Source organism: Crocodylus siamensis, chromosome 9 (assembly GCF_052110815.1).
Source record: "Crocodylus siamensis isolate JL-2025a chromosome 9, ASM5211081v1, whole genome shotgun sequence".
In the NCBI taxonomy this organism is placed as follows: domain Eukaryota; kingdom Metazoa; phylum Chordata; order Crocodylia; family Crocodylidae; genus Crocodylus; species Crocodylus siamensis.
Window position 1 is genome coordinate 44,105,774 of NC_143403.1, and position 22,512 is coordinate 44,128,285.

General features: G+C 52.4%; 1 long non-coding RNA gene across 1 annotated transcript; it reads right to left on the reverse strand.

Moving 5' to 3' along the window:
- Positions 1-295: 295 nt before the first annotated feature.
- Positions 296-19,605, reverse strand: LOC149857473 (uncharacterized). Its single transcript, XR_016444189.1, has 3 exons — positions 19,561-19,605; positions 4,801-4,984; positions 296-429 (listed from the first exon to the last, which is right to left on the reverse strand). It is a non-coding gene; the product is annotated as an uncharacterized LOC149857473 (long non-coding RNA).
- Positions 19,606-22,512: the final 2,907 nt, after the last annotated feature.

Sequence of the window (22,512 nt, forward strand, 5' to 3'; positions counted from 1 at the left end):
CCGCCTCATGTCCCCACCCCACAAGGACCAAAGCTTCCCCAGGAGGAACAGCTGGAGGGCCACTTCATGAATTTTGGTGAGCTGTCAAGGAACAGTATGGGTAGCCCCGCCCCTTGACAGTTGCCCCAACCCCTGGTCACCATCTTGTGGCCAGAAACTCCCCCCAACCCCTACCCTTTGCCACCGGAAGTCCCTCCCTTTGCCCCTGGAAGTACATCCTGTCAGTTTTGTGTATGCCTTCTTTGTGCTTCTTGCTTAATCTCATGAAGCACCCCAGTGACATATCCCACAAACTGGCAAACTTGTCAGACAAGTTTCTTGATCCATTCTGTGCATTTGCTCAGGCTCTTAATGATCCGATTCATGTTCTGACATTGGCAGCCCAGTTGGTCTTCCTAATTGTCCTCGGGAGTGGGGTAGCAAGCAGAACTGGAAAATCAAACAGACGTGAGTGAACAATAATCATTCTTTGAAAGGTACAACTATTGCTGTGTTGTGTAACATAACTTTCACATCATTGCCAAACATCTGCATTGCGAGTGTCTGCATCCCTTGAGGGGATCCGAGAGTGCCACCTCAAATTAAGGAGAGAGTGGAACCTCAAACTGAGGACACTGACAGCTCCTGTTAGCATGCTCTGAATTTTGACAAATGAGCTTACCTGTGGCACTTTAGCCTCCTGCCTAAATCACCCTGGCACTTTACCCCCACCACCCAACGCATCCTACACAACACCCTCCAAAGTCATGAATGTAAAGATGACAGCTAGGGAACTGTAGCAGGGCACTAGGGTGCCTGCTACTGGTAACAGGAATATGGGCTCAGCTGCCAGTCACCAGGGCAGCACAGGTGCGGGTTGCTAAGGTAACTGATTGGGTCAGCTGACTGGAAGGGGGCAGGGCCTGGCCTTCATAAACAGCGAGGCCGAGGCCAGAGGCAGTTCTCCTCTGGCAGCCTAAGAAGTGGGAGCTCTGTTGGAGCAAGCAGGGCGAGCAAAGTTCCACGGGCATAGTAAGGAAGCCGGATGGCTTGAGCAGTGTTGGCATGGTTATACGGGGTGAAGAGAGCCTGACAGGGATATGGCCGGAGGATAACCAGGTTGGCTTAGGTTTTATGTTATAGATGAGGGGCTTTGCGTTTCTGTTTTGGTTGTGATTACACTGGAGGACTGGGCGAGGCTGTAGGGGTGGAAGAGGCCTCATAGGAGCTCCCCAGCAGTGGGGGCGGTTCCTAGCACCGGAGAGGGTGCTGTGTTTTGGGGTGTCCTGACCCTGGCCCCAGTGTGGGCGATTATCGGGAGGAGCCCCAGTGGGGCGTAGGACCCAGGAAAGGGGTCTGGGGGCCAGGTAAGGCTGAGGCCACCTGAGCCCCAATTCGGAGAAGCCTGTGAGGGCGTAAGACCCGGGAAAGGGGTCTGGGGGCCCAAGTAAGGCTGAGGCCACCCGAGCCCCGTTGTGAGAAGGCCCCAGTGTGGGCAGCATGGGAAGCGTGAGCAAGACCCCAGTGTGGGCAGGGAGTGTGGGAAGTGCGAGGCGCAGGCCCCTGTTGGGGGCGAGAGCACGAGGCACAGGCACAGGCCCAGGGAGGGCAGCGGTATAAGGGCGAGGCCCCGGTGCGGGCTACGAGAGCCACGGGAGACAGGCCCTGGTGCGGCGAGGGGACGCCTGTGACAGCACAGGCGGGCAATTGGGCAGAGCCCTGGTACAGCGAGGCAACTGTGCCAAAAAGGATAGGAAGGCAGCCTCCCTTGAACATATTAATATCAACGACGTGGCAGACGAGATAGAGGGTGTGTTTGAGATCTGATTTGGCCCGGTAGGTAGGGGCACTAGGGGAGGTCACGGCACCCCTAGAGGGCGTCCTGCCACATCTGGTGCAATGGCCAGGAACTCTGCTCGGCCGTGCGTTGAATAAGTGGGGCAAGAACGGACCCGAGGGCAGTGATTTGTAATTGTAGACAGACACTTTGGTAGTCAGGCGGTGGGACTGCGGCTCAATAGATTTTGGGTTCAAGGGGATTGTACCCATTGCCCAGGGTCTAAAATCACCCTGTTTTGTGTTTTGAGGACAAAGACCGAGGCCGACCCAGGAGGGGTAAGGCCTAGATCAAAATGATGCAAGCAAGGAATAGGGGAGGTCAGAGAGCCGGCCAATTCATGGAACAAAGGGGGAAGAACTAGAGGATGAAATAGACCGGCTAGAATGGGAGCTGAAAGTAGCCCAGGCTAGGAGAGGACAGGCTGCAGGACAGTTATGCACAAGCAGCAGAATTGGATAAGGTGCTCTTGCAAGAGGTACAACAGATTAAGATGTTTAAAGCCAACTATGAAATGCTAGAAAAACAATGGTTGTCCCTGGAGGGAGATCTAAAGGCCTTAGCGAAGGAAAAGGAAGAGATAGGCACCCAATTACAGAAAGTGGAGGAGGACAGAGATAAGTTGGCGCGTCGAGTGCGATCTCTTGAAATGCGCTTAGCGGATAGCCAGGCCAAGGGGGTAGAATTGAACAGGGAAAAAGAGACAGGGGAGCAGGAGTACAAGCAACTACAGGCTCAGCTGCAGACCGTAACTAAGGGAAAGGAAAGCCCGGTGGAGAAGAGACCTGTGAGGGAAGAACCAGAGACCCTGTCTAAAGAAGCCCTGTTGACATGGCTGACAGAACGGGGCCAGAGGTGGGAACAGTGGCAAAATGTCACAGAGATGAGCCAGCTGAGAGAGCTACTCCTGCAACAAGAAAAGGGAGGAGGTGTAATACCATCCCAGGAACAACTGAGGGCAGGAGAACTGTTGAAGGCAGGGGCAGTGGGAGAGAATGTACTGGTTCCCCCAGGGAGTGAAACATTTGGCGCAATTGGCCTAGGCGAGATGCAAACGGCCAAGGGCCTGGCACGACAAAGACCTAGGGCACTCCCGACAAGAAGGGAGCGAGCAGAACCCAGTAAAAGGAGTGCCAAGGGGCAGGAGATAAGGGATAAAAAGCTAGTACCCAAAGGGGAACTAAAACAGGAGGAAAGACTAGAAATCTATGTGAACAACCTCCCCAGACAGGTCAGATGGCAGTCGCTGAGGAATGTTATTGAAGAGAAAGTAGGAGGGGTAGCTTACGTAAAGATCTATAAGGGGCCCCGAGGAGGGTCTACAGGCCGGGGGAAACTAGAGTTTTGGAGGAGAGAGGATGCCCTGAGAGCACTAGATTGGCAGTGGGAGATCTGGGGAAGGATCCAGGATCTCCAAAAGGCTATAGAGAGGCGACAAGCTCAGAGGAGAAGGCCAAGAGACGTGGGGATGGAGCAGAGACAAACGAGAACAACCAGAGGAGGAAACCCCCAGGGGGTAGGATGGGTCTCAATGGTCGAGGAAGGCAATCCACCAAGGTTGGCTAATGTGGGGGGACTGCCTGTGGCGGGGCAAATCCCAGGAAATACCACATGTTGCCCCTTGGGTAAAAGGTGAAGGGGAGGTGCCTCAAAACCTCTGCCAATGTAAGGGGAGAAGACCGGAGGGCAAGAACCCGAGCCTGAGAGATGCATGGGCGGTTGTAATGTGGACAACGCGGAAGACTCAGCTCGGTGAGTCGTGAACTGAAGTGGGGGAGGTGTGTAGCAGGGCACTAGGGTGTCTGCTACTGATAACAGGAATATGGCCTCAGTTTCCAGTCACCAGGGCAGCACAGGAGTGGGTTGCTAAGGCAACTGATTGTGTCAGCTGACGGGAAGGGGGCAGGGCCTGGCCTTCATAAACAGCGAGGCCGAGGCCAGAGGCAGTTCTCCTCTGGCAGCCTAAGAAGTGGGAGCTCTGTTGGAGCAAGCAGGGTGAGCAGAGCTCCAGGGGCATAGTAAGGAAGCTGGACGGCTTGAGCAGTGTTGGCATGGTTATACGGGGTGAAGAGGAAGGACCCTGACAGGGATATGGCCGAAGGAGAGCCAGGTTGGCTTAGGTTTTATGTTATAGCTGAGGGGCTTTGCGTTTCTGTTTTGGGTGTGATTACACCGGAGGACCAGGCGAGGCTGTAGGGGTGGAGGAGGCCTCATAGGAGCTCCCCAGCAGTAGGGGGGGTGATTCCTAGCACCGGAGAGGGTGCTGCATTTTGGGGTGTCCTGACCCTGGCCCCAGTGTGGGTGATTATTGGGAGGAGCCCCAGTGGGGCGTAGGACCCAGGAAAGGGGTCTGGGGGCCAGGTAAGTCTGAGGCCACCTGAGCCCCAATTGGGAGAAGTCCGTGAAGGCGTAAGACCTGGGAAAGGGGTCTGGGGGGCCAGGTAAGGCTGAGGCCACCTGAGCCCCAATTTGGAGAAGCCCAGTGGGCGTAAGACCCAGGAAAGGGGTCTGGGGCCAGGTAAGGCTGAGGCTGCCTAAGCCCTGTTGTGAGAAGGCCCCAGGGCGGGCAGGGAGCGTGAGCTGCGCGAGCAAGGCCCCAGTGCGGGCGGGGAGCGCGAGCAAGGCCCCAGTGCGGGCGGGGAGCGTGAGCAGTGCGAGCAAGGCTCCAGTGCGGGCGGCGGTATAAAGGCGAGGCCCCGGTGCGGGCTATGAGAGCCGCGGGAGACAGGCCCCGGTGCGGGGAAGGGCCGCGAGGGAAGCGAGGGGGTGCCCGTGAGAGCGCAGGCAGGCAATTGGGCAGAGCCCTGGTACAGCGAGGCAACCATGCCAAAGAGGGTAGGAAGGCAGCCTCCCTTGAGCATATTAATATCAAAGACGTGGCAGGCGAGATAGAGGGTGCGTTCGAGACCCGATTCGGCCGGGTAGGTAGGGGCGCTAGGGGAGGTCACAGCACCCCTAGAGGATGCCCTGCCACAGGAACATACCTTGTGTGGAAGTGGAGATCCCAGTTCTCTCCTGGAGCTTGGAGCCCACACAGGATGTGTCACCGCATGCACCGCTGATACAAACTCAAGTCGCTGACAGCAGTACCTGTGGCACTAGTGGAACTGCCCAGTGGAGAGGATGCCCTGGTGCTAGTGGTTGTGGATGTCTGTCATTCCAACACATCTGTAAGAGATCATGCGTAATCAAAGTTGACCGCTTACACTTTGAGGAGCAGTCTTCCACCCACTGACTTCTAGGACCTGACAGCTTGACTCAGTGACCACTTAATAACGGTGTGCACCCTTCATTTCTCCTGCCACACCTTGATGTAAACGTAAAGAAAGAGGGAGGCTCCCTGGTCTAAGGCTCTTGTCCAAGCGATGTTCCTCAGGGCTCTGCCTCCCCTTGCACCGCATCTTTGGACCAATCCAATATTATCGGTCCTTTTCAGGTCATTTGTCCTAGGAACACTCAGTGTTCCTGCCCACACAAATTGGTGTGCCTTTGGCATGGCCTAATAGCCTGGTTACAACTCAGTCGACTGGGCCCTTAGGTGAAACAGCAAAAATAAGCAAGCCGAAAGGGACACCCTTATCCAAGGGTTCCTGGGGGATCTTCCCCTCCCATTGTGACTGACTCAAGATTTTGCTGTCTTCTTCTCTTCAGCAGGGTGGTGAAGACCTCCTGGCATCCTGCTTGTCAGCCAGCAAACCTTCATCTCCTGTTCGCCGGACTCTGGTAAGTAAAGAGACTCCTCTGAACCTCATGGCAGAGGAAAAGCCACCGCTTTCCTCAGCAATCCCCTTCTGGGGCAAGTTTAGGTGGGAGCTGGCTTCTTGGAAGCCATGCTTCCTTCTCTGGGTTTTCCCATCCCCAGCTGGGATGGGGCACATCTTTATGACATGTTCACCTGCATGCCAACACAGCTGGAGGTGGCATGAGCTAATAAACCATGCCAGCCATGGTTCTGGGGCTTCCCCAAACCATACTGCTGGCATTTCACCCAGTGAGTACTTGTGTTGAAGGAAGCCCTGTTCCTTCCCTCCCCATGCTCCGGGGTGAGTGGGGGTATTCAGGGGCTTCATTCGCATTTTGGGTTTCAGTGGGATGGATCCCACTGCCACAGCTTCCATAAGTTGATGCGTGTATTTATAGTCATGAATGATGCATTCCCCCAGAGGCTGGGGGGGCATGGCGATTGCCCACAGGTGGTGGCAGCAGTGTTGGCGGCAGGGGTGTGGAAGCAGTGAGCAGAGACCACCCACAGGCAGCTACAGCGATGATGGTGGCGAGGGCAGGCTGAATGGGGACTGCTCGCAAGCAGCCGCGGCAGTGTTGGGAGCGACAAGGGATGGTGAGCGGGGACCACCCGCAGTCACTGTCTGTGCTGTTGGTGGTGGCAAGTGGCAAGTGGGGACCGCCTGCAGCGAGTTAAGCTCTGGAGTGGTGAGAGACACGCGGGTGAAGCCCGCTGTGCCCCCGCTCCCCCGAAGCCCCCCAGACACCCCCTCAGCAGCTGCAGAGCCCTCTGCTAGACCCCCAGCACAGCCGGAGGTAAGCGGGCTTGTGGTGGGAAGGGCTTAACTCCTCGTTCTCTGGGAGGAGGCGGCTGCGTGGAGCTGGACCGGGTCAAGCCCCTGCCCAGGCCCCTACAGGAGAGGGCGTGGGAGGGCACGAGACCCTGCCTGCGAAACCCCCAGAGTAGTCGGTCCGAGCCGTAGCCAGCCTATCAGAGGCATGACACGGATGGGCACGCGCCACACCCCGAGGGTCCCCTCAGGCTCTGCAGCCCTCACATTTGGGCACCTCAGAGACGGCCACCCAAACGGAGCCCATGGTTCTGGGCTCCATGCAGACGGAGTCCCTGGCTCTTGGCTGCGGGGGCTGCCTGTCCCTTTTTCAGGCTCTGGGGCCCGGGAGCATGGCCACCTCCCCTTGCGGGGTCTGCTCCCTACTGGGGTCTCTGGCACGCCAGCTCGAGGAGCTCCAGGCCACAGTCCAGAGACTGCGTGCCATCAGGGACTGCGAGCAGGAGATAGACTCCTACTGCCAGGCCCTTCTCCCCCGGGAGCCACAGGGTAGAGCACCGTCTCCCTCCAGGACTAAGGAGGACTTTGGGACCTCCCGCTCTGCCCAGTCAGGGGCATGGACCAAGGTGGTCAAGGGCCCTAAGGCCCGCCGCACCAAGGCCCCTCCCTCGCTGGAGCTTAGGAACAGGTTCGCACCTCTTGCAGACCCAGCAGAGCCTGCTCAGTTGCCAGCTCCCGCAGGCAACCCAGGCCCAACCACAGCTACTGCCCCCGCTCTCCCCAAGACAAAACGAAAGGTGTTTGTTGTGGGAGACTCCATCCTGCGGGGGACTGAGGGGGCAATCTGCCGCCCCGACCCCTTAGCCCGGGAAGTCTGCTGCTTCCCAGGGGCCCGCATCCGAGACATTGCGGAGAGGATCCCGCAGCTCCTCTGGCCCACAGACCACTACCCCATGCTCCTTATTCACGTGGGCACCAAAGACACGGCTCGGAGCACCCCCAGCCAGGTCATGAGGCACTACAGGGATTTGGGAGTGGGGCTTAGGGGTCTGGGAGCTCAGGTGGTGTTTTTGTCGATCCTCCCAGTCTCGGGCTATGGGCTGAGGAGGGAGAGGAGGATCCACGCAGTGAACCAAAGACTGCGGAGCTGGTGTCATCGGGAAGGCTTTGGCTTCCATGACCACAGCCCGCTCTTTGGCGAGAGAGGCAGCGAGCTGCTGGGAAGAGATGGCCTCCACCTCTCCCCCCTGGGGAGGAGGCTCTTCTCAGCCAGGCTGGCTGACCTGCTCCACCGGGCTTTAAACTAAGCCCGCTGGGGGATGGGGGGACTACTGCCACTGCTGGCCCACTGAGCAACCCTTGCAAAGCCAGCAGACCAAGGCACTTAAGGGAGCCCACCCCTGCCCCAGCCCTGGCACAATCTGTGGGCAAGGCAAGAGCCCCCAAGGGGACACTTGCCTGTCTGTACACTAGTGCCAGGAGCCTGGGTAACAAGCAGGAGGAGCTCATCCTCCTGCTCAGTGCAAAGAATTATGACGTCACTGGGATAACGGAGACCTGGTGGGACTCTACCCATGACTGGACCACGGGTATAGAGGGCTATACCCTGTACAGGAGGGATCGTGTTGACAAAAAGGGAGGGGGTGTAGCTCTCTATGTGAAGGAAAGCTACATGTCCCTGCAAGCTGATGTTGGCGACCAGCATGGACAGCTAGAGACGCTCTGGGTAAAAATTCGTGGGGAATACGGCACAGGGGACACAACGGTGGGAGTCTACTACAGACCTCCCACTCAAAGTCCTGAGCTTGACCAGGAGTTCGCCCGGGAACTGACTGAGGCCGCTTGCTCCAGGACCTTGGTTGTCATGGGTGACTTCAATTACCCGGACATCTCGTGGGAAGACCACTCAGCAAAATCCGAGTGGTCGCAAAGCTTTCTCTTGTGCATGGATGACCTCTACCTGACTCAAGAAGTCTATGGGCCAACGAGAGCCAAAGCGCTGCTCGACCTGGTACTGGCTACGGGGGACAACCTAATCGGCAACCTAGTGATCGATGGAAAGCTGGGTGACAGTGACCACGAGCTGATCATCTTCACCATCCGCCGTAAAGCTGGCAAGTCAGTCAGCAACACAGAAGTCCTTGACTTCAGAAAAGCCGACTTTGACAAGCTCAAGAGGCTTGTTGGTCTGGCCCTTAGGGACCATGACCCCAGGGAGATGGGAGTTCAAGAAGAGTGGTTGCTTCTCAAGGAAGCAATCCTCAATGCACAAGCTAAATCTATTCCAACACGGAGGAAAGGCAGCAAGAAGGCACAGCAGCCCTCCTGGCTCTCCAGGGACCTAGCGGACCTCCTGCGGCTAAAAAGGAAAGCCTACAAAGGATGGAGGATGGGATTCACCTCCAAGGAGAATTATTCTGCACTGGTCCAGTCCTGCAGAGAGCAAACCAGGAAAGCCAAGGCTGCAACTGAACTCCAACTAGCTTCAAGCATCAAGGACAACAAAAAGTCCTTTTACAGATATGTGGGGAGCTGGAGGAAAAGCAAGGGCAACGTTGGACCCCTGCTAAACCAGATAGCGCAACTGACAACTGACGCCCAGGAAAAAGCCAACCTATTAAATAGGTACTTTGCGTCAGTCTTTTATCAGTCCCATGGGATGCCCATGCCTGCTATGGGACAGGGAGATCCAGGTGATGGGGATCCCCTACCCTCCATAAATGCTGACCTCGTGAAGGAACATCTTGAGAAGCTGGATACCTTCAAGTCAGCTGGCCCTGACAATCTGCACCACAGGGTACTCAAGGAGCTGGTGAGCGTCATAGCCCAGCCCCTGGCACGGATCTTTGAAAACTCCTGGTGCTCTGGTGTAGTGCCCGAAGACTGGAAGAAGGCCAATGTGGTGCTGATCTTCAAGAAAGGGAGGAGAGTGGATCCGGCTAACTACAGGCCCATTAGCCTGACTTCTATCCTGGGGAAGATCCTAGAAAAGTTTATTAAGGAGGCCATCCTTGATGGACTGGCCCAGGCTAACATCCTAAGGGATAGTCAGCATGGGTTTGTTGCTGGTAGGTCTTGTTTGACCAATCTCATTTCCTTCTACGACCAGGTGACCTATCACGTGGACAAGGGAAAAGAGATTGATGTCATATATCTTGACTTCAAAAAAGCTTTTGATCTGGTATCCCATGATCACCTCTTGGCCAAACTGGCCAGTTGTGGCCTTGGCTCCACCACGATCCGCTGGCTGGGAAATTGGCTCCGTAGTCGGACCCAGAGGGTTGTGATTGATGGCAGTCACTCATCGTGGTGCCCTGTGACCAGTGGGGTCCCTCAAGGCTCTGTCCTTGGACCCATACTGTTCAACATCTTCATTAATGATGTGGACATTGGAGTCAGGAGTGGACTGGCCAAGTTCATCGATGACACCAAACTTTGGGGCAAAGCATCCACACCAGAAGATAGGCGGGTGATCCAGGCTGACCTGGACAAGCTCAGCAAATGGGCAGATGAGAACCTGATGGTGTTTAACACCGAAAAATGCAAGGTTCTCCACCTTGGGAGGAAAAACCTGCAGCTTCCTTATAGGCTCGGCAGTGCTATGTTGGATAGCACTACAGAAGAAAGAGACTTGGGGGTCATCATTGACCACAAGATTAACATGAGCCTGCAATGCGATGCTGCGGCTAGTAAAGCGAGCAAAATGCTGGCTTGCATCCATAGATGCGTCTCAAGCAAATCCCCGGACGTCATTCTCCCCTTGTACTCGGCCTTGGTGAGGCCGCAGCTGGAGTACTGCGTCCAGTTTTGGGCTTCTCAATTCAAAAAGGATGTGGAGAAGCTTGAGAGAGTCCAGAGGAGAGCCACACACATGATCAGAGGTCAGGAAAACAGATCTTACGATGATAGGCTGAGGGACATGGGACTCTTTAGCCTGGAAAAGCATAGGCTCAGGGGTGATCTGATGGTCACCTATAAGTTTATCAGGGGTGACCACCAGGATCTGGGGGAACGTTTGTTCACCAGAGCGCCCCAAGGGATGACGAGGTCGAATGGTCACAAACTCCTGCAAGACCGTTTCAGGCTGGACATAAGGAAGAATTTCTTTACTGTCCGAGCCCGCAAGGTCTGGAACAGTCTGCCAGCGGAGGTGGTTCAAGCACCTACACTGAACACCTTCAAGAGTAAATTGGATGCTTATCTTGCTGGGATCCTATGACCCCAGCTGACTTCCTGCCCTTTGGGCAGGGGGCTGGACTCGATGATCTCCCGAGGTCCCTTCCAGCCCTAATGTCTATGAAATCTATGAAACCAGTGGCTGTGTCAGCAGCAAGCACGGGGGGAGTGGCCACCACCCACAGAAGCGAGTGGTGGCTTTGGCAGCGGCCAGTCTCAGGGGAGGTTGTGCCTCCCTTGGCCCCCTCCATGCATTGCCTATGTTTATAGTTGACTATGTGCTTGATGGGCATGCCTGGTGACATTCCTATGGAATTTGGCATGGAGAGACTTTGCCTTCACATGGCACTGGGTTTTTTCTTCTGGCCACCATCTGCCATTCTGCTGGAGACATCACAGTATATGTGCCAGTTCACTTTTGGGTTGATCACAAATTGGTGAATCACAAATTGATCACAAATCTGGTTGCATCAGTACATGCATGAGGCTCTTAATTTCTTGGATTATCCATGCAATTCTAGTCATCTTTGCTGGTATCTGCTTGGTCTTCTCATGTCCTTTAGCAATGTCTACTCTACGAGTGTATCCCCAAGTATTCTAGGGCATAAATTTACAGAGTTCTGAGTAACCTATCCTTGGAAAGGTCACCCCCAGCAAAGCAGTACATTTTGCACAGAGAAGTAGCAAAATTTGAAGCCAAACCCAGATGCTGATCAAGGTTAATTTTGGGGCACTCTGCTTGCTCTGTGCAAACATTGAGAATATAGGCTTGATTTCTCAGTACAAGGTGGAAAGAAAAATTAGCACTCCAATATGCTGAAGAGGTGAAGCCCCTGGGGTGGACCATCGTTGTTAAGCAGTTGTGCTGGGTATGTGGTGACAATAAATGACAAAGGGTGCAGGCCCAGTGCTGCCATGGGCAGCTTCCCTTCCCTTCCAAGACTTGGCTTGGCAATGGTTTGGTGGCAATGTTTTGGTGGCCAGCCAGGGCAGAGTGCACCCCTTGGGGTACCTACCTGTGGCATCCATGACTTGGGGAACGGTTAGGGTGTCCACGGGAGCCCCATCTCTGAAGACTTAAAGAAATTGTTGACTGCTGGGCAAAGTGACTTTGGATGCTTGCAGCAATGACCCTCGTCCAGAGAAAGGCGAGGTGCATGCTAGGGGGAACTTTGGGACCATGGGGGGAAAGGTGGAGAGTTGCTTTGGGGAAATGTGAAAGGCTGGTTTAGTTAGCCCTCACCTGCAGCTGGGAGAGGAACCCAGGGATCCCTGAATTCTCAGACCATTACAAAGTGTATGGTGCTGGACACTGCCCACTGTCATGTGTCCAGTGTGCAGAAAAGTGGGGTGCTGCCAGGGGAAAAGCTCAGGGAAGGCGGTTTCCCGCTAAAACCATGTGCAGACTTGTAGGGAGGGGGGCAAATGTAGCTTGGTCTGTGGCATCAAATAGGCACGGGAAGTGGGGTCATTCCTGGGGCAGGCTGGGTTGAGATAGTTCTGCCCAGAGAGATGAGAAGACAGTACCATGGTCCTCTACTGTGCTCAATGTCGGGGAGAGCTGTCCTGGCAATGTGAGAACTGCCTGGGTGACCAGTGGGGTTACCCTAAAACCAGCACCCCAGTAAGGCTGATGGACATTGTGCCATGCTCCTGGTGTGCACCCCTGTTGGAAAGCCTGATGGGCATGGTGCCAAGGGGTGGCAAAGGGTGCAGGGGCAGCGCTGGCATGGGCAGCTTCCCTATCACCCAGCAATGCTGGCAACCCCACTGACACCCAAAGTGTGTTAGGTAGCAAGAGTGCCCTGCTTGGATAGAACCTCATTTTGTGGCTTTAGAATACATGCTGTCAAAAAGTGGGGTGGGGAGCAGCAGGGAAGGCAAGAAGGACCCGAGGACCAGGCTTGACAGTGGTTTGGTGGCCAGCCATGGCAGGATGCACCCCTTGGGCTGCCTACCTGTGCCATCCATGACTTGGGGAACTGTTGAGGTGGCCAGGGGAGCCCCTAATTCAAAGACCAAAATACATTTTTGGCTGCTGGGTGAAGGGACTTTGGATGCTTGCAGGGAAACATGAAAGGCTGGCTTGGCCACCCATCACCTGCAGTTAGGAGGGGACCACAGGGACCTCTAAATTAGCAGATCATGAATGAATGTGTAACATTGGGGAGGAAGGGAAGAAAAGCAGAGTGCTGAGAGTGGAAAACCCCAGGGAAGATAGCTTCCCACCAAAAGCCTGTGCAGACTTGCAGGATCACCCCGCAGGGGGCCTGAATAGTCACAGGGGGTGTGGTCATTTCTGGTTCGACACAGGTGTGCCTGGGAGAGATCAGGAGACAGCACCAGTTCATTGGGTTGATCTGTGTGAAGGGGGAGGTGTAATGCCAATGGGGGGACTGCCTGGTTTAACCCTGGGCTCACCCGAAATCTAGCACACCAGAAAGGATAATGAATGAGGCATGAACCCCCTGGGGTGCCCCCCCTCCTGTTCCCTGGGCAAGCAATTTGTGTTGGTTGGTGGTGAGGGCTGTCAAAGCCTGCAGGACCAGTCAACCAGCAGTGTAGGCTCAGAGGAAGAGGATGAGATAGCTTCAGGCATTTACACCTTCCTCAGGTGTTTGATGTATAGCTCCTGGACCATCCCATTGACCTTGTCTGTGATGAATAAGGAAATGCTTTAACTGTTTCAATGTCACTTAAAACTATGGATTGTGTGTGGACATAGGTGACCATGGGGGGTCCCAGTAGGAATTGGGTTGGATGACAGGGAGAGCACAGGAACTTCTGTGGTTGCACGATGGGGAGGCTGGGGCACCATTATGGTTGGATTGCTAGTTGCAAGTCACCATGAAATTTAAGGGGACCACTTGTGGACTGGTAATGTGGTCTGGGAAGCCCCAAGGTCAGACACCAAGACAGAAAGTCATTTGCTAGGTGAAACGCATTCTGGAGTCTTTGGAGAATGGAAGGAGCTGGTTTTAAAAAGGAATTTACATTTTTCTTTGTTTGCAAATGAACAGTTCTGCACACTTTGAAAAGTCCTTTGGTGAACTTTATTTCGGTCAAAATTCCACAACTACTACTAAAAGAGTTAAACCAATAGTAAGAGAGTTAATAAGTAGAGGTGCACTGATACATTGGTCCAATATCGTATCAGCACTGATATAAAGAAAATTTAATATATTGGAAATTGGCCAGATCAGGCCGATAATTTAGCCGATGAACGGCTTATGCATGTGCACAACCACAGCACAGCACAGGAGGCAAGGAGGATAGCCCGGCAGCGTGGAGAGCTGCCTCCAGCTGGTAAGTCAAGTGTGGCAGAAGGGGAGGGAAGGGACGCTGGGGGGCAGAACAAGGCACCCTCAGGGAGGGAGCTGTGGGGCTGGGGCTGGGGCTGGGGCAGGGACTGCCCAGCCAGGGTGGGATGGGGCAGGTGTGGGATGGAGCGGCAGCTTTTCCAGGAGGCTGGGGGGTGCGGCTCCCGCCTCTGCGCACTGCTCGGCCAGGAGCCACTGGTCCAGCAGCTCATCTGGCACTCGCCTGCTCATGCAGCAGCTCCCGCTGCTGCTCTTGCCACTTGTCCGGTAGGGCAGGGGGTAGGGACTTTGTGCCCCTGGATCTGCACAGGGCAAGCTGAGGCTGAAGCTGCACCAAGCTTTTCCTTGTGGGACGGGGCTGCGCTGGGAACGGGCTATGGGGGAGGCTGCAGCCACAAATTTGTTGTAGCCCCTTCCCAGTGCAGCCCCACCCCACCGGGAAGAGCTTGGTGCAGCCCTGGCCCCAGCCTACCCTGCACAGATGCTGGGGCACGAGCCCCCTCCATGCCCTCCAAGATGAGTGGCAGAAGCAGTGGATGGAGCCTCCAGACAAACAGGCGAGAGCTGGACAAGCCACTGGACCAGTGGCTCCTGGCTGAGTGGTGCACAGCAGTCCTCCCCACCGTGGTCCCCGGACGAGGTGCTACTCCATCCCGTGCCCACCCTGCCCTGCCCTGCTCCAGCTGTGCATCCCCTGCTCCAACCCCAGCCCCACACCACCCACCCCGCAGGGGGCCTTGATCTGCCCTCTCACGCCCCTTCCCTTCCCCCTTTCACCACACCAGACTTACCAGCTGTATGCAGCTCTCCACACTGCCATGTTGGTATCGGAAATCAGATTGGTACTGGCTGATATGCTTCCTTAAAAATCGGGTATTGGTATTGGCCACAAAAATCTATTAATAAGACATAGGCAGTTTTTCCCTTTGTGAGTCTAGGCATTGTATTGATAAATGTACTCAAAAAACAATTGTGTTGCTGATTGGTGAAAATGGTGGTAAATCACCTCAGGTGATAGAAATCAGACCCTTTTAGAACTGAGCTTGATCAAAAACCATTTTCATTCAATCAGCAAGCAATCCATAGCCATAACCTTCCTGCATGAGCAGTTTCCATAGGGTGATCATGGTTTTTGCAATGGCAGGGTAAGGGGGTCTGGTGCATAGCATAGACCAAGTTGAATATTCCATGTCCTTCAGTGGGCATTATGGAAGCAGACCCCTGCCGCTTATACTGGGTTTTCTGGGTCACGTGACCCCGCTACATCCCCCTCCATGGGTCATCAGGCTCTGCCTGCACCTGGACCTGGAGGCCATCTTGTTTCAGGTCTGCCTTCCTGTGAGTTTCTCTCTGGGGTCACCTCTGGGGCACAGGTAGAAGAGACAAGGAGATGAAGTGGAAGGAAGTGAGAGGGAAGGGGGGGAATCAGAACCATATAACAAGGAAACCAGGGGAAAGGGACCTCTGCAAGGGAAAGGATGTACCGGCAAACACACAAGGTAAGAGAGGAAGAGGTGGAAGGAAGGGGGTGAACGATGGGAAAAGGGCCGGGTACCTCTGGATCCCCCTTCCCATTCAATAACGGGGCAGGGATCCCATTCCAGTTAGTTGATGATGTATCTATAGCTCATGCTCAAAGTATCTGTGATCTAGCTATATCTAGGTACATCTAGCTAGATCTAATGCTAACTATAACTTGTAAAGTACCTGATGAAATGTTGCTTTACATGTTAGCACAGCAGTATTTTGGTGTGCTGTAGTCATCACTAGCAAAGGGTCTTACAACTGTGCCATGCTATAAGAAGTATTTATTTTGATCAGTGGTTCACTATAGGAAAGATGATCAGGATTTCAGCTTTGGATATAACAGCATCCTCTACTTGTAGAACTGCAGCCCTAAGCGCAGTGATTAGCATCAATATGTCCACATTTCAACAGTTACCACAAAGGGGGGATTTTGGAAGCTTTACACGATCTATAAGAAACATGTCAAAATCCTGGAAAAGCAACATGAAAATGTTGGTGCATTTTGCAATTCTGGCATAGGAGGGATCAACATTCCCTATTAGGGTGCACAAAACTAATAAAGTCTGCATCAGAGTAGTAATTGTAAATACAAGTACTACCCTGCTGAAGAGTTTTTTCATGTCCAGCAATGCATGTGTAGACACTGCCCTGGATGGCTGGGGCACATGGTGCTTCTGGGCGAGGCTAGCTGGCAGGCAGCCTCCACACTAAAGCACCTTCATGCCCCAGCCAGCCACTCCACAGCATGTGGAGCATGGTCAGAGCAGCCCTGGGCTGGTGGGCTGGCAGGCTGATCCCCAGGTCCTCTGCCAGCCTGGGCTGCTCTGACTGGGCTCCATGTGCTGTGCTCCCAGGTGCTCATTCAAACAGCGTGCCCGGGACCAAAAAATCTCCAGAGCAATAAGCTCCTGAGTTTATTCATGCACAGTAATCACGTGTAGACACTCCCAAAGTGTTGTTTAACAAGGGTCAGTGAGATACTCCATGCCACTCCCTTCCAGATGCCAGATATTGGCATATATGTGAAGCTGGTGGAGGATGCTCCTTTAGGTGTTGCAGAGTGATGTTTGGCAAGAATGATACACCAGTCCACTGATAACATTCAACATTTGATATTACTTAAGAGGCCAAAGCTTAACATATTAATCCATTGACTGTAGCCAGATATAGGGAGGTCACAGTGTCTGCGTGATTTGGGCCTGTCTGAATACATCTGGAGTGTGAAATTTCTTTTTCTCCTGGTTGTGACTGTGGTTTTTGGGGAAAAAAAACATGTAAATCAACAGACCAGTTGAGATGAAATTCTGAAAGCACCTTAGGGGTGAATTTTGGGTGACGTCTTGGCATGACCTTGTAATTTTGGCATGTTCTGTGAGGGATGAAGGGGAAGTTCAGCCATAAGTGCCTGATGCTTTTCATTCTTTCAGCCAAAGAAGAGCAACTAAGTGACTGTGCAGCTCCTTTTCAGTGACGTTGTGCACAGAGCATTCTGACAGGGGCACAAGTGCAGACTCAGTGGGCATGTCCAGTTAAGCATGCGTGTGTGTTTTCCTGGGGACAAATAACAGTGGCACTGCTACTTGTCCCTGAGGAACGCTCCTGCATGTGCAGTCTCGCACATGGCAAATTGCCCTGGGTGGGGTAGAGGAGGTGGGGGCCAGCACCTGGGCTGGCCCCAACAGCCTTACCTTGGGTCCTGCGGGCTTCCCAGAGTTGCAGCAACAGTGATCCAGGTGCTTGGAGCCTGGCCGGCAGCCAAAGTACGGCTCTGGCTGATTTAGGCTCCAGTTTCAGGCAGTGCATGCTGCAGCCATGTGTACCACTCCACTTTTTTTAAATTTAATTTTGGCTGTGTGCTGCAAATAATCAGTCCAGAGAACCTTTGGATATGCACCATGTGTGTTTTGTGGAGTCTCAAAAGGCTTTGAGGTGCCACAAAGCACACGTGCGCTCATCTGGATGTGCCCAGCGGGTGCATCTACACATGTAACAGGGGTATAGTTTGTAGCCATGTTGGTCTACGGCAGACAAGGTTCTTTGGGTAAACCTGATATCTTTTATTAGATCAACTCAAATAGTTGGAAAAATTCTTGTTTGCAAGCGTTCTGGTATAAATACCCTGTGTCAGGCTGAGGAAACATCTGTAGAGTGGTTTTCTTGTGAGAAATGTGCCCTCACAGGTAATTGGGTATTCTTGTCTTTGATAGATTTCCTGTGTGCGTTCATTCTGGTGCACATTTGTTGTCTGGTTTCTCCACAGGAGTCTGGCCCCCTATTGGCTGGGCTGGCTGGATGCAATTTACACCTACAGTCAGTGTCTGCACATGTGTTTAATTGTAGTTAATTACCCTGCCATAAGATAGTACTGTCCCCTACTGTACTATCTTATGGCAGTGTTAATTGGGTAACTGCAGCCTAATAGCATCACATATGTAGACGGTGATGCTTTACTCTGCAGCTAATTAGTCTACAGTTAAGCGCATATGTAGATACTGCCAGTGAGTCTCAAGAGGACTATAATGAAGACTCAGACAAAAATAGATTTTTTGACAGGCAGACAAATGTGAAGGAGCTCTTACGATATTTCAGTAATATTGGATTGAAAAAATACTGACCATGACTGCAGAGACAGGCAACAAATTGAGATTAGTGAGATGGATTTAAATGAACATGAAAAAAGTACTGGCCTGTTTGAAATGCAATAAATTAAGCAAGTATCTTTGGAAGTGCAGTTTGGACTGGATTGAGACCTTGCTGAACTGCTCACATCAAGAACTTCTTCCATTTGGGGAAAAAAAATTGTTCTGGTCAATATTTCCTGGTTTGTAACACGATTTCCTGTAGGAGCAGTCTCTGATTGTAATGCTCAGTCACCCTATAGCCAGGGTATCACTTTGAACTTGGAAATCCCCTTGGGGATTAAGAGAACTGTTGGAAAGGCATATCAAAAGCTTCTGTTCTCCTGCAGGAGGGAGGTAGCCCATAATAACTATGGACTTAAGCCTCCTGTGGAACAAAGGTCAAGATGGAAATTGCTATTTAAAAAATCCATCCCATGTGCATGAGATACATGCTTATCTACAGTCAAGTCTACACTGATATATCCTTGATGAAGAAACATCCTTGTATGAACAAAAGAAGTTTAACAATGTCACCACTATAGAACATGTGTTCTCATCTTGAAAGCTGTTAATCCCAGGAGGCTTAAAAGCACTTTCACTTTCTTTCCGATTAGATGGGAGCAGATCCTGAAACTGTGTTCTTGTTTTAATACGAGATCACAGTTTGGCAAAGGTTAAGAATTATTTGTTGAAATATGTTTTCTTAGGCTGCTGAAGTAAAAACATGCAGAAGTTATTTGATGTAACAGCAGACCAAAGCCAAGACAGGTTGGATGACAAAGTCTACTGGGAGACTGGGAATGTGAGCCCCTCCATAGGAAGTCTTAACCAAATATTGTGATATTCTAATGAGAACCTACCTACTTAACTATCTGTTTTTACATGCCTGAGTACTATCTGAATGTCCAAAAGGTGGGACAATGTGATTTAGAAACCACATTTGGTACCAGAGATTTTCAATATAAATAGAACACTTATTTGCACACTACTGTGAAAAATGAATAACAATCTTCCAGAACTGTACAAAAGTGTAGTGGCAGAATGAAGAATAGAAATGCGCATCACAGTGTTGTGGGCACAGATTTGTGTCCAGAGAAAAGCAACTATCCATCCGTTCTCTGAGTTTCTACTAGATGGAATAGGAGATGAACTCAACAGCTCTGTGAAGAAGTAGTTAGAATTCTAACACCTCTTAAAATAATACAAGCAAAGAGCTGACTTACCTACTCAAGCAGCTGGATCATTCAAGAACCAAATTCAGATAGAAGGAATGTACATCCAATATTTTTAAAAGCCATCAATATACATTATACTATAATAGCTCAAACTGTACAAGCTTTGAAGAAACCATAGACACTAATACCAGGGCAAATACTGAGCCCTCTCTGATGCTGGGGTCAGCTCACCCCCAAATTCTGCACCCTCTCTGGTGCTAGGGTCAGCTCACTCCCGAATATTGCATTGGGATCTGGCACTGGGGCCCACACACTGCTGTGGGCCCCCAATGAGGCCTCCTTCTTCCACAAATAGCCTCACCCAAACCACCGGTGTTAACATTAAACAAGAGAGGCAACATGCCTGCTTACTTTAGATGATCATGAGGGTGGCTCAGGGCATGGCGTAGTCTTCCAACAGAGACTGCAGCCACAGCACCATAGTCATTGGGAGTCCGCCTCCCTGCTGCCCCTCTCGACTTCTTCACTTGCCATTTGTAGGGTCCTGGCCTTCCTCTTCCTGTCACCTGACTGGCTGGCAGGGCTTGAGCCTTAACCCCTACTCAACCAGCCGGCCGTGACTGGAATGTTCCCCAGTGGGCTTAGTTTAAAGCCCGGTGGAGCACGTCAGCCACCCTGGCTGAGAAGAGCCTCCGCCCCAGTGGAAAGAGGTGGAGGCCATCTCTTCCCAGCAGCTCGCTGCCTCTCTCTCCAAAGAGCAGGCTGTGGTCATGGAAGCCAAAGCCTTCCCGATGACACCAGCACCGCCGTCTTTGATTAACTACCTGGATCCTCCTCTCCCTCCTCAGCCCACAGCCCGAGACTGGGAGGATCAAAGAGAACACCACCTGTACCCCCAACCCCTTAAGGCCCACTCTCAAATCCCTGTAGTGCCTCAAGACCTGGCTGGGAGCGCTCCGAGCCATGTCATTGGTGCCCACATGAATAAGGAGCATAGGGGCTGGAGGAGCTTAGGGATCCTCTCTGCAATGTCCCGGATGTGGGCCCCTGGGAAGCAGCAGACTTCCCGGGCTAAGGAGTCGGGGCAGCAGATTGCCCCCTCAGTGCCCCGCAGGATGGAGTCTCCCACAACAGACACCTTACGTTTTGTCTTGGGGAGAGCAGGGGCAGTAGCTGCAGCTGAGCCTGTGTTGCCTGTGGGAGCTGGCAACTTAGCCAGCTCTGCTGGAGCAGCAAGAGGTGTGTACCTGTTGCTGAGCTCCGATAGGGCAGGGCCTTGGTGTGGCGAGCCTTAGGGCCCTTGACCACCTTGGTTTGTGCAGCCTGTTCGTGTGGCTCCCTGGGGGGCTGGGTGAAGTAGGGGCCTGAATGAGGCGAGACCCAGCCCAGCTCCACTCAGCTGCCTCCTCCCACTCACTAAGGGGTTAACCCCCTCCCACCACGGGCCTCGCTTACCTCTGGCTGTGCTGGGGATCAGCGGGGGGCTCCACGGCTGCTGGGGGTCTCTGGGGGGCTTCAGGGGAGCAGGGGCGCAGTCTCTCGCCACTCTAGAGCCTAACTGCTCTGGTCCCGTCCAACCCTACCAACTATGAAACTATGAAATTACTAAAAACACCAAAAAGCCTGCTTGCAGTTCTGATTCTTCATCTTCTCTAGGATGGCACTGCTACAGAATTCAATAATATTATAAGGAGTCATCCCTATTACTTGTTAAAAAATTAAGTTGGGCACAGATATAAGAATGCACCCACCAAATGCCCTTAAGATACTAATTCAAGGTAAGATTAGAAAGACAATGAGAACTCACCTCAGTCAAAGCAGACATTTGGCTCACCATTTTTAAATATAGCTTGACATTTCATATTGTACTGAAATGGAAAAGAGCATAATCCATATGACATTAAAGATGTAACTTGACTGCATGTTTTCTTTACAAAGGACAGTTGCTTAATTGCTTGGCATTATAATACTAACCAGACCCATATACTGACGATACTGGAGTAGTCCTTTATGATGGAGGTTGCATAGTCCCAAACAGTGAGTTTTTCAGAAAAAGCCCCCAGCAGTCAGGGCTGAGGAAAGGCCTAAGCTAAATGGTTCAGAGGAATGATTCAAATGACAGATGAATATGTATTCACCATGAATGAAACTTGTTAAGATTTTAAGTGCATTCCCAAAATTGAGATACTAAATTTCATCTCTTCAGCATCACAGTAAATGATATGTTACAATGAAATGTGTAGCTCCTGCTTCTTTATATCAAAATAAGGATAACAGTAGTCAGACTTTATCTTAATTTTGTTTTTTATAAACAGTTTTTAAGGGGTTATGAAATGATCAATAGGTATTATAAATCTGTTCCTGGGATGAACAGTTTGTGTTTTGGACAACCTGGAGCACATTAGTTGAGAGTGTTATGGGTGGTAACAAACAGAGCTAAGCAGAAAATGGTTTCTTCATCACTGATGCATTTACACGAGACACGTTACTGTGCATTAGCCTAATTTACTGTGCAGTATGGGCACCATTACTACACAATACAGGCACCCTTACTACACAGTAAAAATGGCTAATCATGACTAAATTTGATACCTACAAATGCAGGTATCAATTTAGTCGCAATTACTTAGTGCACAGTAGCACACATGCAGACACGACTTGGTACTAACTTGAGTGCTGGGTCTTCCCAGCCACTAGGGAGCTGGCCAAAGCTCGTGGGTGGCCACCTCTCCTGGGCCAAGGTTGGGCTTCTCTCTGGCAGCCCCTAGCTACAAGCTACAGAAGCCTGCAGCCATTTTGTGCCCTGGGGCACACTGCACAAAAACCTGCTGGAGTCTGTGCACACCCTAAGACTGGTGCAGGACTCGTGTGCCCCCCTGGACAGGCCACAGGCTGCCTCTGCCTTGTCTGTCCCCTTTCCACAGCTGCTCCTCGGCCACAGATGAGCATTGCAAAAGGCTGAAGCTTGCTGCGTTCCTGAGTGTTGCAAAAGGGTTGCTGGCTATCTGTCTCTGGCAGCAGATCTAGCACCTGTTTCCTGATGCTGCTCACCCCCAGAGCATCCTCTGTTCTTGTAGGCACTGTGGTGAAGTGCCTCTGCCATGTGGCTTCCAGTCCCTGGCTGTGCCCATGTACTGGGCATTGCTACCAGCTGTTCAGGGCCAGCATCACTGTGACAGCTGTGTGGGGGACAAAAGAGAGCCGTCACGGGGTCTGCAACTTCTTCCACTTCAAGCTTTGGCTCCACCTGTGTGCACACATCTGTGCCAACCACCCAGGCTCCCAGCTGGACCCAGGATGTGGTTGCTGATCTTGTGGTGCTCTGGGGTGGTACCGACATGCTGAAGCAGTTTGCACAGGGCA